Source organism: Gossypium hirsutum, chromosome D11 (assembly GCF_007990345.1).
Source record: "Gossypium hirsutum isolate 1008001.06 chromosome D11, Gossypium_hirsutum_v2.1, whole genome shotgun sequence".
Classification (NCBI taxonomy): Eukaryota; Viridiplantae; Streptophyta; class Magnoliopsida; order Malvales; family Malvaceae; genus Gossypium; species Gossypium hirsutum.
The window spans coordinates 47,695,019-47,710,329 of NC_053447.1; the positions used below are offsets into that span (position 1 = coordinate 47,695,019).

Below are 15,311 nucleotides of genomic sequence, written 5' to 3' on the forward strand. Positions count from 1 at the left end.
ATACTTTAAATACTTTTTTCCAAAGATAATAACTAACTTTTATAAATAGTGGATGGCAGGGAGACCAACATTTCTTGGTTTCAATAGGACTCCTTATAAACGTTGTTTCTATCTACTATTATCTAAAAATAATCAAGTTATTAATGACAGGACAAAACCACGAAATAACCCCTCACGTGCGAAATTATAGAAGATCCCCTTTAAGATCAAACAATTCCATCGAATTGAGTATGATTGTATATGTGATAGCATCTACTTATCCAGGAATATCAATGAACACGATTATTGCAATTGCTCAGGATACCCTTTTTTAGTTTAACTTCTAGAATCTATTTCTTAGTTCAAGGTCCCTCTTTACCAACTGGAATCAAAGAATTAGTAGATCTGTTCCGCCCAAAATGAGAATGGGTTGGGGTTATGAACTTATAATCTATAATTTGATGATCGAGCCGATTCTATGATTATAAGTTCATTCCATGATTATGAGAAGGGATCATTCGAGCGTATCTAAATAGATACTATGTTTACATATGTATCCCTACGTCGTTACATTCCATTTAGGATTAGAAATGAGCGTAATCGGGCCTTCTTTTTACATATCTCTCATTATTTGAGACCCTATTCACCTCTTTTCTTTTTTTCTTCTATTGAATTGAGAAATAAATAGGTTTGATTGTCCATCTTTTTGATATAATATATATTTAATATAATCTTAATATAGACATCCTCTAGATTGTTAACGTCCACGTGTATGCCACTCAAAGAAATTAATAGGTTGCTAAAGCATAAAATAATCTTTAAATATGTTAATATTAATGTAACTTTTTTTATAATTTTTATTTTTAAAAACACTTTTTGTATTTTTCTTTCAAATTTAATAAGTTATATTAAAAAGGTAAATACATGCTGATGTGGCATTCACGTTGCAGTCTATTTGTATGCCAGTCATAGAAGTAAATATCTTGTTGAAAATTAAAATATTTTTAAATATTTGAAAAAATTATTAATATTATTTTAGTAATATTTGTAATTTTGATAAGTTTTATAAAAAAAATACATGTATTTGGTCCAATTATAAGTGCTTCCTAGACTTTTAACCTAGCAATTTATACTTTAATCCAATCTAATACATGTTTATTTATTTTCAAAAATAAATATTATTTATTTATTTTAAATAAATTAAAATTTCAATTAAATAATTTTCTCAATCCAATTCTAATTTCATTAAAATCATGGAAACTTTACTATAAAAGAATCTATGAGAAAATATATTTAACTTCTTCATCCAACGGATTCACAATGACAAATTACTTTAATTCCATTTTCGAACTTCAATTAATTAAATAATAATTCGAAAAACTTAAACTAATTCTCAGGTCATTTGCCTACTTACTGAGAAACCACACTCATTTTCGAATGCAACCCATTTCTCTAACCCTATCATTTCTATTCATTTATGTTCATTTGATTCAACATGCTATTTATTTCTGGTTTAAATAAACTAGTGGAGGGACCGATTGGACATATGTAATTAGGGCTTGGAACTTCATGCAAAGACTTTATTAGCTTCGCCTGTGCATGATGTACAACAATTCATGATTGTGCTCTTTCATGAAGTTCGTAACAACCCATCTACTTTTACACTTTTTGAGTGCAACTCTCATAATTGCTTTATACCAATTTGAGTTATATTTTTCGGGTTTTAACTCCTTTTATTATTATTGGTTTGTTTCTTCGACCACTCACCTTCTTTTTACAGTATAAATATTTGGCAACAACATCCCATGTTTTGGGTTGTCTTTGTTTCTTCAAGCCTAACACTAAAACCAAGCATATGAGCATAATTTAGATAAAATGATTGAACTTCATTTGAGTTACTGAACTTCATTCCTCTCATTTCCTCTGTTGTTATCTAAGTAGCGTAGTTAAAATAAAAAAAATCATGAACCTATCTATTCCAAAAAAATATTTGGCATTCTTTGTCTTGATTCTTTATTTAACATTATCTCTGTGTTGTCCTGAAGATTTAGTCATTCCTAATCAGTATCCTATTTATCCCTAAACACCAAATTTGAAAACTATACAAACCCAATATTTTTCACATTTAATCATTCAAAATCACATAAATCAATGTACTTATTGATTAAGGTGCTTGACAATAGTTTCAATATTACCCTAATACTTTGAACTAAAAGCTTGATTAACCTATGTTTTTAAAGATTTGCAAATGGCCACCTATAACACTCCAAACTTGATCCTTAAGGAGGATTTGAGAATGTTGTGTCACTACTTTAAATCCATTATCTTAAAAATTATTTTTGGTATAAACTAACTTAAACTATAGTATAAGTTGTTACGAATAAACCATTTGTTGTACAAGACTAAATAAAATAGCACATTTTATCACCATAAATACTTCACTGTAATTTCATTAAAAATCACACTTTCATGAACACAAGTTTAAATACAAGATTCATTCTTCAAAATTAAACATCTTGACATCGCCCTCATGTCATGCATAATACAAAACAATAGAAATCTCACAACAGCAATTGTCCTCTAGCATAGTCCTAAAAAATACTTCAACAGTAAGCCTAAGAAGCAGAGGTAACTAAGTAAGTTTAAAGAAATTAGTGAGTTCTAACAGAAAACATATCAAATATTTACTAGTAGACCCAAACGGATTATTTCAAAGAGTTAAACAATCACACAATACGCCAGATAACGAGTACTGTACACAGACAATCTATACGCCCATTGCCTTTCCTTTGGCGTATACAATATGCCCATAAAACCATTTAGACGAACTTTCTTCATATTAACCATGTACATAAATCCTTTAGTTAGATTCATATAATTTATTTCCTTTGTTGTGATTTGCCAATCTGGTCTGCAATGTATAATTGCCCTACTAGAGGCTACACAACCATTTTCATGTATCACGATCTGCTTATTCAATGTACATTTCATTGAAGGAAACGCCATGAGTACATTTTCCTTAATCATCACTTCCGTGATTTAGTTCATATCGTTCTTGCTAGAGTAAAAGGTAGTAGTTTAAACTTGAAGAATAGTTTTTACTCTTTTACACAGACAAACCAAAACCAGACTAACGACTCCAAATAATCATATTTCATGTATAGATATCTCATCTTTATAGAGTATGAATACTTAACTTAAACAAAGTATAAACAAAGATAGAATATAGATGGAAGTAAGAAGGAACTCACTAGAAAGTGTAACAAGTCTAAACAACATGACCTTTGCCCTTATAACAGGAACTTTCAAGAGTGTCTTGAACTATAATATAGATAGTTAAACTTATTAGATCACTATACTAAAACTAAACATGCTTGCAAGAAGCATTATCATAAAACCCAAATTCAGGAAGTTTCCTTCATTACATACAAATCTGACACTAAAGCATGCATTAAGATCACGTAAATAACCAAGAAAATAACCTAGAGTTCATTAATAGTACCAGGGTGCTAAAACGAACGAAGGAGTTGGCTGAATATAGCAAACCCAGCTTCAAGCAGGTTTCTGGTCTTAAGTTTTAAAGTGAGTGAGTAGAGAAAAATCTAGAAGGAAAATGAAAGCCAAGAAGACATAAAACTTGCCAAGAAGTCACTACTAACTTTATACAACTAAACACAGAAATAAGGTTTAGTGGAAAATTCAAATTATCCCACTAACCCTCTCTCGATAATCATGTGTAACATCTCGATTTCGGGCCTAGTCGGAATATAGTTTCGGGACCACAAATTCGATGAGGAAAAAAGTTTATTTTATTGTATTTTTATGGTCTACAATTTCACGAAATAATTTTGTCAAAATTTCGTTCGAAAATTTCGTCGTTTGGGCACTCAATTTAGTCAAAAGGACTAAATTGTAAAAAAATGCAAAAGTTGAGTTCTACATGTTGAGGTGTCCAATTGTTATGAAATTTTAAATTGGAGGTTTTTAAATTGCAATTATACCATTGGTTAAATTGTGGACAAAAACTGACATGAGATAAGTGAAATAGGATATTTTTAAGTGAAAGGTATTTTAGTCATTTAGTAATAAAAAAGAATTAAAAAGGGGAAAAGATGGCAAAATATGCCCATCTTCTTCATTTGGCCGAATTTAGCAAGGGGGAAGCCATAGTTAGGGTTTTCAAGCTTCCAAGCTCCATAGTAAGTGATCCTAAGTCTCGTTTTTAATGTTTTTTTACATTTTTAGAGTCTCGGTAACTTGATTTAGCTTATTCTAGCAATAATTTAACCCAGGGTTCATATTTGGAAAAATACCCATAGGTGAAATGTGTTATTTTGATGTTTTATGATAGAATATGAAGCTTGGAATCATGTTAAACAACTTTTGCTGAGCAATTTTAAGTGAAAACAAGTAAAACGACATCGGTAAAAATACCTAATGTTCATAAGTAAGTGTTAGAGTGGGAATTTGATGTTGCCATAGAAGGGAAAAATGTTCAGCATGTCATAAAACATAAGACTAAGGGATGAAGTTTAATTTCCGAGCTTTGGGGCAAAAGTATAATTATGCAAAAGTTTAGGGGCAAAATCATAATTTTTCCAAAGTTCGAGTCAAGGATTGTTTTGATGAATGTGAGTATTAATTAAGATAAATTTGCTATTATAGATCAAGAAGAATGAAATCCAGAGTTAGATCGGGGAAAGAAAAAGGATGAAGACTAAAGTACTAGATTTGATCATATTTTGTATCGAGGTAAGTTTACTGTAAATAAATGCAATATTTTGATAATTATTATTAATGCTGTTATTTTTCAGCAATTATGTATTTATTTCATGAAAATATCTAATGTCAACTTAAGTATGAGATGACAAAGAATCAATGATAAAAGCCCCGTTGAAACATTGGGAATGTATCGGATACAAATGTCATGACATTAAGGGAATGAGATCCCATGTAAGACCATGTCTGGGACATGGCATTGGCATCATTGAGATTACAAGAGGTCCCATGTAAGACCATGTCTGGGACATGGCGTTGGCACCGAGATGAGAGGTCCCCCATAAGACCATGTCTGGGACATGGCATGGGCACCGATATGAGAACTCCTATGTAAGACCATATCTGGGATATGGCATTGGCAGTACAGAAAGCATCCCATGTAAGAATATGTCTGGGACATAGCTTTGGCATGTATTATCAGACAAGAGACTCGAGTATCCTTAGTATTCCAAGTGATTCAACGGGATAGTAAATAGACCATGTTACATGAAAGTTTAGATAAAAGCATAATAATAAATTCAGGTGAGTTATAAGGATTGAGAATATCTCAGTTACCAGTTGAGAAAGAAATTTCAGCAAGGGAGGAGTAAGTTATAATCATGAGTTATTTAAGTAAGCAAGTAAGTAAACAAGTAAGTGAGTAAGTAAAGAAGCGAGTAAAGATTCTAATGTTTGATGAAATTTATGAGTATGATTATTTATAATAAATGTTGTTATTTATTTACTTGTAAACTTACTAAGCTTTATACTTACTTTCTTTATTTTTCTTATTTTTATAGTATCGCCAAGTCAGTTCAAGGATCACAAGGACGTCAGAGTTCGTCTCACACTATCTACAGACATCTCAGTATTATGTGATTTCGAAACGTGTAAAGCTATGGCATGTATAGAGACTTAGTCATTTTGAGTGTGTTTATATGATATGGCTAATGGTTAGCTATTGAAATGGCTAATTAAGAACATGTTTGGTGTTATGGATGCCTAAATGATAGTAAATACAAAGAAATTATAAAAGAGTAAAAATTTGCAATGGAACAGTTTTTGGACAGCAGCAGTAACGTGATTTTGAAAAATCACCAAGGATAGTAGAAATGGAATTAGAGATTGAATCGGATATAGAATTAAATCTTATTGAGTCTATTTTCACATGAAAGAAATGTTGTAGGCAAAAGAATTTTATATTAGGAGATATTTGAATTTTAGTGAGACAGGGTCAAAGTTGTTGTTGAAGTCCCCTGTTCTGACTTTAGAAAATCATTAAAAATTGTACAGAAAGAATTATGATTCATAATTTATATGTCTAGAATCCTTAGTGAGTTTATTTTCAAAAGAAACAAACGAGAACATTATATGAATTCTTTGCAATGAGATAATTGATTTTTAGTACAGAGAGGTCAGAACTGTCGAGTAGAGAAACAGGGAAGACTTTAACTAATAAACTGTACTAATTGGCTAACCCAAAAATTCTGGAAATTTTATAGTAAGAAGATATTTGAGTCTAGTTTCAGGGAAAATTTATAGATCTAAATTTCGATTTTGTAACTCAAGTTATAATTAAATTAGTGACTGTCGTGCGAGTGGACAGTTTTACTGTGAATAGTGATATAAGTTATTTTTGATTTGTTTAAGTATTCGGAAAATTTTTAGTGTTTTCGGTTTGGACCCAAATCATTTTTGTTGCATGTTTTAGGGTTTCGAGGGTCATTTTTAGGGACATATTGATTGAACGTGAGCGAATTAATTTTAAAAGCAAATTTTTATGCTCCGAACTGGTAAGTTAAATCAGATAACGCCTCGTGCTTGACTCTGGCAACGGTCTCGGGTAAGGGGTGTTACATCGTGACTAAATACTCTCACTATAATTTTAGTCTTATCAACTACAATAACTTAGTTCCATTCTAACTATCTCTCGCTAGACTAACTAAATCACCTTACCATAATAATAGATAATTCTATCAAACTATGAACTTAACTTAAACACCTAAATAACTAAGGTGGCGTATACTCCACAACAAAGTTTGCCAAACTATCGAGCTCGCCAAACACAAGATTTGTCAGTTGGCGCATTCACAGAATCTTATGCTTAGTCAAAATTAATGTCTTACCCACTCAGAATTTACTTTAAATACCAAATTTCAATAAATAGTAACTGGATGCTAGGACTTCGCCAAACGGGCTGTTACACCACCCTTGAAGTTGGTACTTTTTTCCCCTTCAATATGTTGAAATTTGGTTCTTGTTTGCAATAGTTTTTAGGGTTTAGGTATAATTTTTCCATATAACTCTACTACAATATAGAAAGATAATGGTATTTCTTTCAGTTGAAGCTTCACTGAAAATTCACTTGCTCGTAGTTGGAACCAGTTGAATTGGTGGGATGGTAATAACAAATTATCTATAAAAATCTGAAGTAGCATCATCAATGGTCCATGTGTGTTACTTTTTCTTCCTTTTAACTTCAACCTTGATTTAAAAGTATCCTATAAGATCTTACCCGAAGGGGATCTTTAAATAAATGCCGCCATGAATTTAACAATTACCATTCAAGTAAAAATGATCAAATTGAAAAATATAACACAAGACTAATGGTAAAATTTGACTAAATGAATTTAGCTAAACTAAAATTTCAAATTTGAAAAAAGAAATACAAAATTTGCCTGAATTATAGTATATCCAATATATCCACAGCGCAGGCACGAATGACATAAATTGATTTTTTTTTTCTATAGTTATATAAATATATGTTTTCAGCTAAATTGTAAGGAAATATATTACACGTGTTTCCATGTACATCTATTTAGATTAGCATTAACTATGAAGCTAAGTGTTCCTCTAATTGATTCATAGTGTCACGAACTAAGAAAATTGTTGGATATTGGTAACTTCAAAGCAACTGCTAACTGAGCTTACACTAGGACAGTCCAGATCTAACACAAGTTCACCATAAAAAAAGAGAATGGCTTTCATGAACCTGTACTGACAGAATCCAAACTTCTATAGCCTAACAGGCAATCCATAGCTATGGAATGTCTTGATTGTTCCATTCCATCCGCCTGCAACAATCACGAGTCCCCATGTTTCCGGAAGGCTCGTGTGGTCGTTGGCACCAGTGTGACAGAGTTGCTGCTGGTCATACGTGTAACTCTCACGCTCCACAACTGTTGCATCCCACAAAGGAAGCTTTTCTTCAGGCCATGTGGCGGAGCCCTTGGATGACCCAGACCCATCAATGGAGAACCAGTTACCAATGGAGAACTGTTCTGAATCTCTGATCCAGGAACCACCCTCCATTCGACCTTCTCTTGGTGCTCGTGCCGAGTGCCTATGATCTGGACCCTGGCCTAACCAAGGTATTGCGACAGACACATCCTGGCAAAAGAAGTGCTCACAAGAACGAACAGATTTTGCATGTTTTGATGTTTGGAGACACATGTCATTGTAGTTCCAGACATAAACACGACAGTCTTCTCCAACTGAGATTATATGTTTCCCGGTTGATGTAAACGATGCCGACATCTGACTTCCTGACTTTGGCAGCGCTGCAAGGATTCAAGACAAATAATAGAGATAATCATATATATTAAAGCATAGGCAGGCAACACATGCACAAAACCATAAAAAAGTACTACATAGCCTTCAACTCCAAGCATGGTGCAAGAGTCATGATAATATTTACTATTCAATGCTTGATCTATTCTAATTTATCTTCGATGGATGTTTAGAAAGGAGTTATATGACATTGAATCCACCATACATTTAAATTTACGAACTACGTCTATGCCATCGAATATTCGGAGTTTAGAATCTTCACAAGTTATCAGAACTTTGCGTGATTCATCCCGGGAGAACTGCAAGTCGGAATGAAACTAATTAGTACTGAAATGAAAATATTAGTGTGATAAGCCACATATATATGGCACCAATGGCTTTAGTGCAAAACCTGAATACTTGTGATTTTGTTGCCAGAGGTTTTCTTTCTGCCATGAATATGAATCTCTGCCTCCAAATTGACACCGATGCCTATTGCACAGAAAAAAATAAATGAAAATACACTCGGTGCTGTACCAGAACAAGAAAACGATTACTGAACAACTACAAGTAGTATAATACAACTCTGATTGGCAATAACTTATTACCTGATGCTTCATAAAAGCGGCAAGTGCCCGCAATGGAACCAACCACAAATTCCTGCTAGAATAATGAAAGGACATGAAATGATTACCATTTTAAAAAGTTACGAAACCCAAAACAATCTTGTTTAGCAGATGAACAATGATTAGAGTATTCAGAACTGCGTGTACCTTCCCATCTGGCCGGTAACTTATAGCAGTTATAATGTCCCGCATGTCCACCCAATGTACAACTCGTTTCTCGGCGACTCCCCAGATCCTAACTTTTCCATCTATTGAACCGCTGATGAAGTAATTGTCATCAATGGGATTGAACTGAATGCATGTGACTGTTTCCATCCGAAGAAAAAGCATGGTCAGAATTTAGACCATGGCATTATTTATTTCAGAGGAGACAAGAAATCGAGTCCTTCCATAGTTACCGTAGTCATTATGATAAAAAAATTTAGACATTGATTGCAGCCAACTTGCCACAGACGAACAGTTTTGTCCATGGAAGAAGAAACAAGAAACTGCAAAAAATAAAAGTTGAGTCAGTATAGCAAAAAAGCTAAAACAGAGGTCTAAAGAGCATTGAATTGAAGTATAAACAGATACACTAGAAGGTTTCTGCAGGATCGACTCACATTTGCATTGGACCAAGCAAGATCTAAAACATCACAGCCATGGCCATGAAACTCTTGCATTGGTAACTCCTCAATCTGAAAAATCTTATTAGGGACAACAACTGGTGATGGGATAAACTTTTTTCTGCCAAAACCGAACTTTCTTTTGCTCATCTTTCTAACCAAACCGCCCTCAGCAATGAAAGGTTTACTAGAGGCATCTGTTGATGTGACTCGCCATATCCGTACTACTCCCTCTTCACCGCCGGTTGCCAAATACTGACCATCAGGGCTAAACTTCATTGTCCAGATGAAGCCGGTGTGAGCCTGTATTTCTTGTCCCATAAAAATTGCTGTAGACTCCATGCATCCTTTCTTGTTGGGCTGAACCATCATTTTGTTCAACTTATGTACTTTGATGTCATGTTTCGATGCCTTAGATGCACGTTTGGTTTCTCCTCCTTTCCTCGTGCTCAAAAAGTGTTTCCACCATTTCTTGAATTTTTTGGTATTAATTTCACATTCATCCAAGTATGCTTGAGCTTCCTTTTGTTCACATCCTTTAGTAGGGGAAAATCTCTCATTCTCAAGGTCGAGAGCGAAGCTCTGTCCTAGTTCTGATTCATCAACCAAAGGAATAGCTTGACAAGTCATTTCTCTCTCGCAACAAGCAATACTTCCTTCGCCATTGTTGACAGATAAAAATGAACAACTTGGGACGGCACCACTGCACTCTGTGATCCTCTTCACATCCTTTATCCTTGATGACTCTGTAAACTCAACCAGATCCATGGATCGCAGAAAACTTGCACGTCGCTCCTTCACACTTTGTAGCTCATTAATCCAAATTTCATACTCTAATCCATGTTTCGCAACAAGTGATTCTTCAACCAACAAGCAATCCAAGGAATCAAAGAACACATCATTTTCTCCCTCATAAGAGCTCAGCATGTCTTAAGACCAATGTTCCACATGAAAACCAGCTCTATGCAACTCAACAACTTTCCTAGAACCACCTTTAATACCTTTCAAAGCCCCCAATTCACGGACCGAATTTTACTCTTTTGATTATGTAAAATAATGGGATTGGAACCCAGCAATTCAACATATGAATATACAATTCTAAAAACATGGATAGATACGAGGAACCAACTTCTGGTCCAGTAGACCACCAATAAGGATCCCAATACAAAATTATAACATTAAAAAAAGGATATGATGCCCGGAACTGCTTACAAATATCAATTAGTTAAAAAAAAACCAAGACGAAAACTTGAATGTACCTTGGGTTCAATGCAAAGCAAACAAAACAATTCAAAAACCATCACCGACTTCCCTTTGATCGTGGGTTGCTCAACACTTTAGTAGTCAATTTTGACGAGTTTAAAATTTAACCCCTGCAACTCTTATTTTACGGCAATAAAAAGAGGGTATCAACTATCAAGTGTAAACATAAAGAGAGAAACTGGCGGTTGAAGAAAAGGTGAAAAAAAAGAACATCGAATCAAATGGAATCCAGGAACGAAAACCAAATGGCTTATCGAGATGTGGGTTGGACACGCACGAGGAACAAGAACAAAGCGGCGCTGCCCCGGAAAACAAGAAGCTACACTTGTGGCTTCTGCAACTAATTCTTTCTCTTAGCTTTTTTGTTGGTAACAATGGTGAGATGGTTATGAAGAAATACTGGAGCATGAATACGAATTAGTGATAATAATAGCTCTAAATCATTCTTAGTACCCGACAAAGCAAAATTTTAAGAAAAAAAAAGAGAAAAGAAAAACTCAGACAACTCAGCTTTTTCAGTGTTGACAAGAAGAGAGCTGTGAAAAGGAGGTAGCATCTCAGAGATTATTGGTGCAAAATGTTTATAGTTAACAAAGTTAAAAAGAAAAACCATTAAAGCTACCATAGTTGGTTTTTTATGTGATCACATTTTGAAAATTTGTAACAGGTTACTGAGGGGGGCGTTACATGGTTGATTGCACCTAGTGTAAGACAGCAACAAAGGCTAGGGTCAACATCATTATAGCAGGTTACTTTCATAGGAAAGGGTCAACACCAATAACAGTCTAGTGTCTAAACTGAGGTAGCAAAAAAAGGAAAGAATGAACCTGAAATGGTTAAACATATAGGGTGGTCGCTTTTCTGCAAATTAACAAGAACACACACAGATTCGCTCTCCTTCGCTGCTGCAGCAGCAGTTTATGCGGTGTGTTTTTTGTTTTAAAGAAAATACTGTTCTTAAAAAATAATTAGAAATTTAAGCCTAGAGAAAAATAAAAACAATGTTGTTGACTTTTTCTACAAAACACTTTTTATTTAATAACTTGACAGATTAACTATTATTTTTTCAAATACGTTTACTATTTCTCTCTTTAAAATCTACCTATTTCTTTAAATAAAATAGGCCTATTTTCCATTATCTTCAAAAATCGACTAATTTACTCTATCAAAAATTATTTTGAGTCTCCTTTTAGAGCCAGATTCCGGGTTTTGGGGGTTTTGTTGGAGAATAATCCAAAAGAAGATAATCATCAAATAAAAAGGGCCACCGCTTTGGATTCTGGCTTTTGTACTTCAAAAAAGAGAAAAAAAACAACAACAAAAAGGATTTTCATCTTGAGATATTGACCCATTCTCTTTAGTTTTCAATTCTCGCACGAAGCTTTCAGTTACTCAGAATCTCCCAAACCCAATCTGGTTTTGCCGTTTTCATTAACAAGAGTTTCAAAACGTGTTACCACTCTCTTTTTTTCCATGATTTTATTTCAGGTACAGATTTTCTGATACAGAAAAAGCAAGATTGACGGTCTCGAAGGAACCAAAACTAAACAAAGAATCCACGTTATCCGATCCCTCTTCAAAACAAGAAGAAAAACAAGGCTCAATTTTACCAGAGGTCCTTGTACTATTAGTTTTTTCCTACTATTAGAGTGACTTATTTCGGTTTTTTCTTTTATCAAAATAAAAAAAATTAATTTAAAAAATGCCAAAATACTACAGCCAAGATTTGGTACAGGAAAGATAAAATTAGTTTCCTCAAATTGATCTTCACATCTTTCTACGAATTCATCAATCCCTAAAGTTTTTTTCTCATAAAAATTCAAAAATTAAAATGTCATGGTAATCTGTCAACCGGTCAAGTCAGGGTCTCAATCAATGGTCCAAGGTTATATTAGGTTTTGCAGACCGATCAAATCCGTGTTAAGTAAACAGAAAAATTGGTTTGACACAGCCCGATTCCAACGTCAATTAGTGATCCATCGCGTCGGCAGCTGCACAACTCCAAGGGACGGAAATCGGTCTGGTCTGAACTGATTTTCGTGGTCGTCCCATCCACGTTTAGCAATCAAATTTAATTGGTCGACAGTAAAAAGACCGGATAAAAAGTAAAATTTTCAGTATCCTCTCCGCCCTCAGCCTCAGCTCTCAACTCTCAGCCAGGGAGTCTCAAGGTAATGTTTAGTTTTTTTTAATAATTTGGAAATATTAGAAATATAAGTTAAACAAAAAAATTGAAAATATATGTTTTGAATATTATAATTTTTATATTTAGATTAGAAAGGAATTCTTTTAGAAAAAAATAGTTTGGAAATTATTATAAATAGTCTAACATATATACTATAGTAGCATTTTTTCACAAAAATGGAAAGTAAGCTTTGTTATACAAGTTCATATTTTGACATTTGGCACTACATTTTGTTGCCACGTGAATTCTAATTATTTAGTCTTTTTTGCTTTGTTTAAAAAATTGATAAAAAATTATTATGCAGAAATGTTAACTAGATTCCCATAAATTTGTATAAAAGAACCAAAATTTCACTTCTACTAACCCAAATTCCATAAATCATTGTAGTAATTTATATATAATTTTTTTAAAAATGTAAATCAACATTATTAATGTAGCACCCTTCACTGATTTGATCGTTAGATCCGAGCTATAAGATGTCATATTTGTTGTCGAAGCAACTACAGACAGATACACAGTAAATAACCATTCATACATGCAAACACATGTTAATTACATTCAAACAATCATAAACAATCAATATCGAGTCTCAATCGAGCTTATGAAAGCTCTTTTATCGACCCAAGCATGAAATAGGACCAAATTGCAAAGTTTTAAAATTTCAGGATCAACATCGTGACATCATCTCCTCTATGTTGTGACGTCCCAAAACAGTTTGTCACATTGTGACCTCAGGTCACTCGACGTCATTGAGATAACAATGTGACTCATTGTCGATCAACGTTACGACAAGAAAGGTTGTTCCTCGGGACGTGGACTCTATTTTTGATAAAAAATGAACCACTTGATACCTATTGCATCATGCACCACAAATGAGTCATCTTGAGACAATCTCATCAATTAGCATGCTGTGACTAGTTGTCCTCTTTGCAAACATAATTTTTTTGATATATCGCATGATAATACCTACCACAAAGGCTGGTCCAATTATCATACTATTATAAGAAATTTTTGCTTACTTTTAAGAAGTCTTCTCAGTGAAATTCACATGACAACATTTACTTTGGGGTAGGTCCATTTAATGCCATAATAAGAAAATATTGACGGAGGTCATAAGTCTTGTTTAGAGTCTCGCTATGCAAAGTTTTTAATGTTCGGTTTCAATCATGAATGGTCAATATATGCATGAAAAATACATGTGACATTCTCCCCTAATCTATATGGCATGCTTATCTCATATATACATGAACATACATTCGCAGTCATATAATTATCATCATGCTTATCTCATAAAATTAAAAGCATAAAATTAAATGACTTGACCAACGAAAGTTTCAATGATTCTATCTTAGAAAAATAAAAAATTACAAAATTCACCCAAAGCATATTTTGGGTCTTCAATTTTTCCACCATGGACTTATGTTGTAGTATCAGTTCATGTTTCTATCATCGCCGTCTTTCCACCACCGTCGGTCACCATCGATCATCGCCGACCACTATCATCGGACCACTGTCGATCACTTCCCAGTTTGTTTGGGTCAAGTTCACATCATCTCGATCGATTTGGATACGTCTCGATCTTTCGGGTTTCGTTAGGGAAAAATAGATTACAAAATTCCTTTGTTCATTTTCGGCTCACATATTTTATTCTAAATAAATAATAAAATAAAAACCCTGCGTAGAGATGATATTTCACGATCTAAAGTACACATGCCCGAGATAACAATAAATTACAATTAAATTGTTAGGAATCATAACTTTGGCAAAATTACTTTATCATCCATAAAAATAGAATAATATCATACATTCATTCGCATACATTCCCTTAAACATGCATACAATTACGAGAATGTCACATCTTATAAAAAATAATCATACATGAAGAAGAGAGAGAATTTCGATCTCGATTTACACTATAAACATACCACAATCGTAACTCTGATACCAATTGTTGGAAAAAAATTCGGTTTAAAAATGATTTTCTTGTACATCAAAAAATAAAAATTTTGAAAACTGACTCAGTTTATGATATTTATAGCAATAAACCCTAGACCAAAATCGTACTTGTGTTTTCAGATAGATAGGTCCTTATCGTTCTCAGCTTTCAACTAAACAATCTTCTTCGCTATTCTAGTACCACGAATTGCCTTGAATGTGGGCTCGATTAATTCAAATCAAACACAGAAAATAAAAATAGTTTTATTTTCTTTTGGGGTGAAAATGAAAATTCTCTTCTCAAATAGAAACCAACCAAATTATTATTCTAGAAAAATGTATTTAATAATTGACAGTAAATTCTCTATATTTTTCGGCAGAGTAACAATATCTTAAATTTGTGTGTTAATA

At 33.4% G+C, this 15,311-nt stretch overlaps 1 pseudogene; it reads right to left on the bottom strand.

Annotated features, from left to right (window-relative positions):
- Window positions 1-7,458: 7,458 nt before the first annotated feature.
- Window positions 7,459-11,711, bottom strand: LOC107913575 (WD repeat-containing protein YMR102C-like; annotated as a pseudogene).
- Between the last annotated feature and the right edge of the window lie 3,600 nt (window positions 11,712-15,311).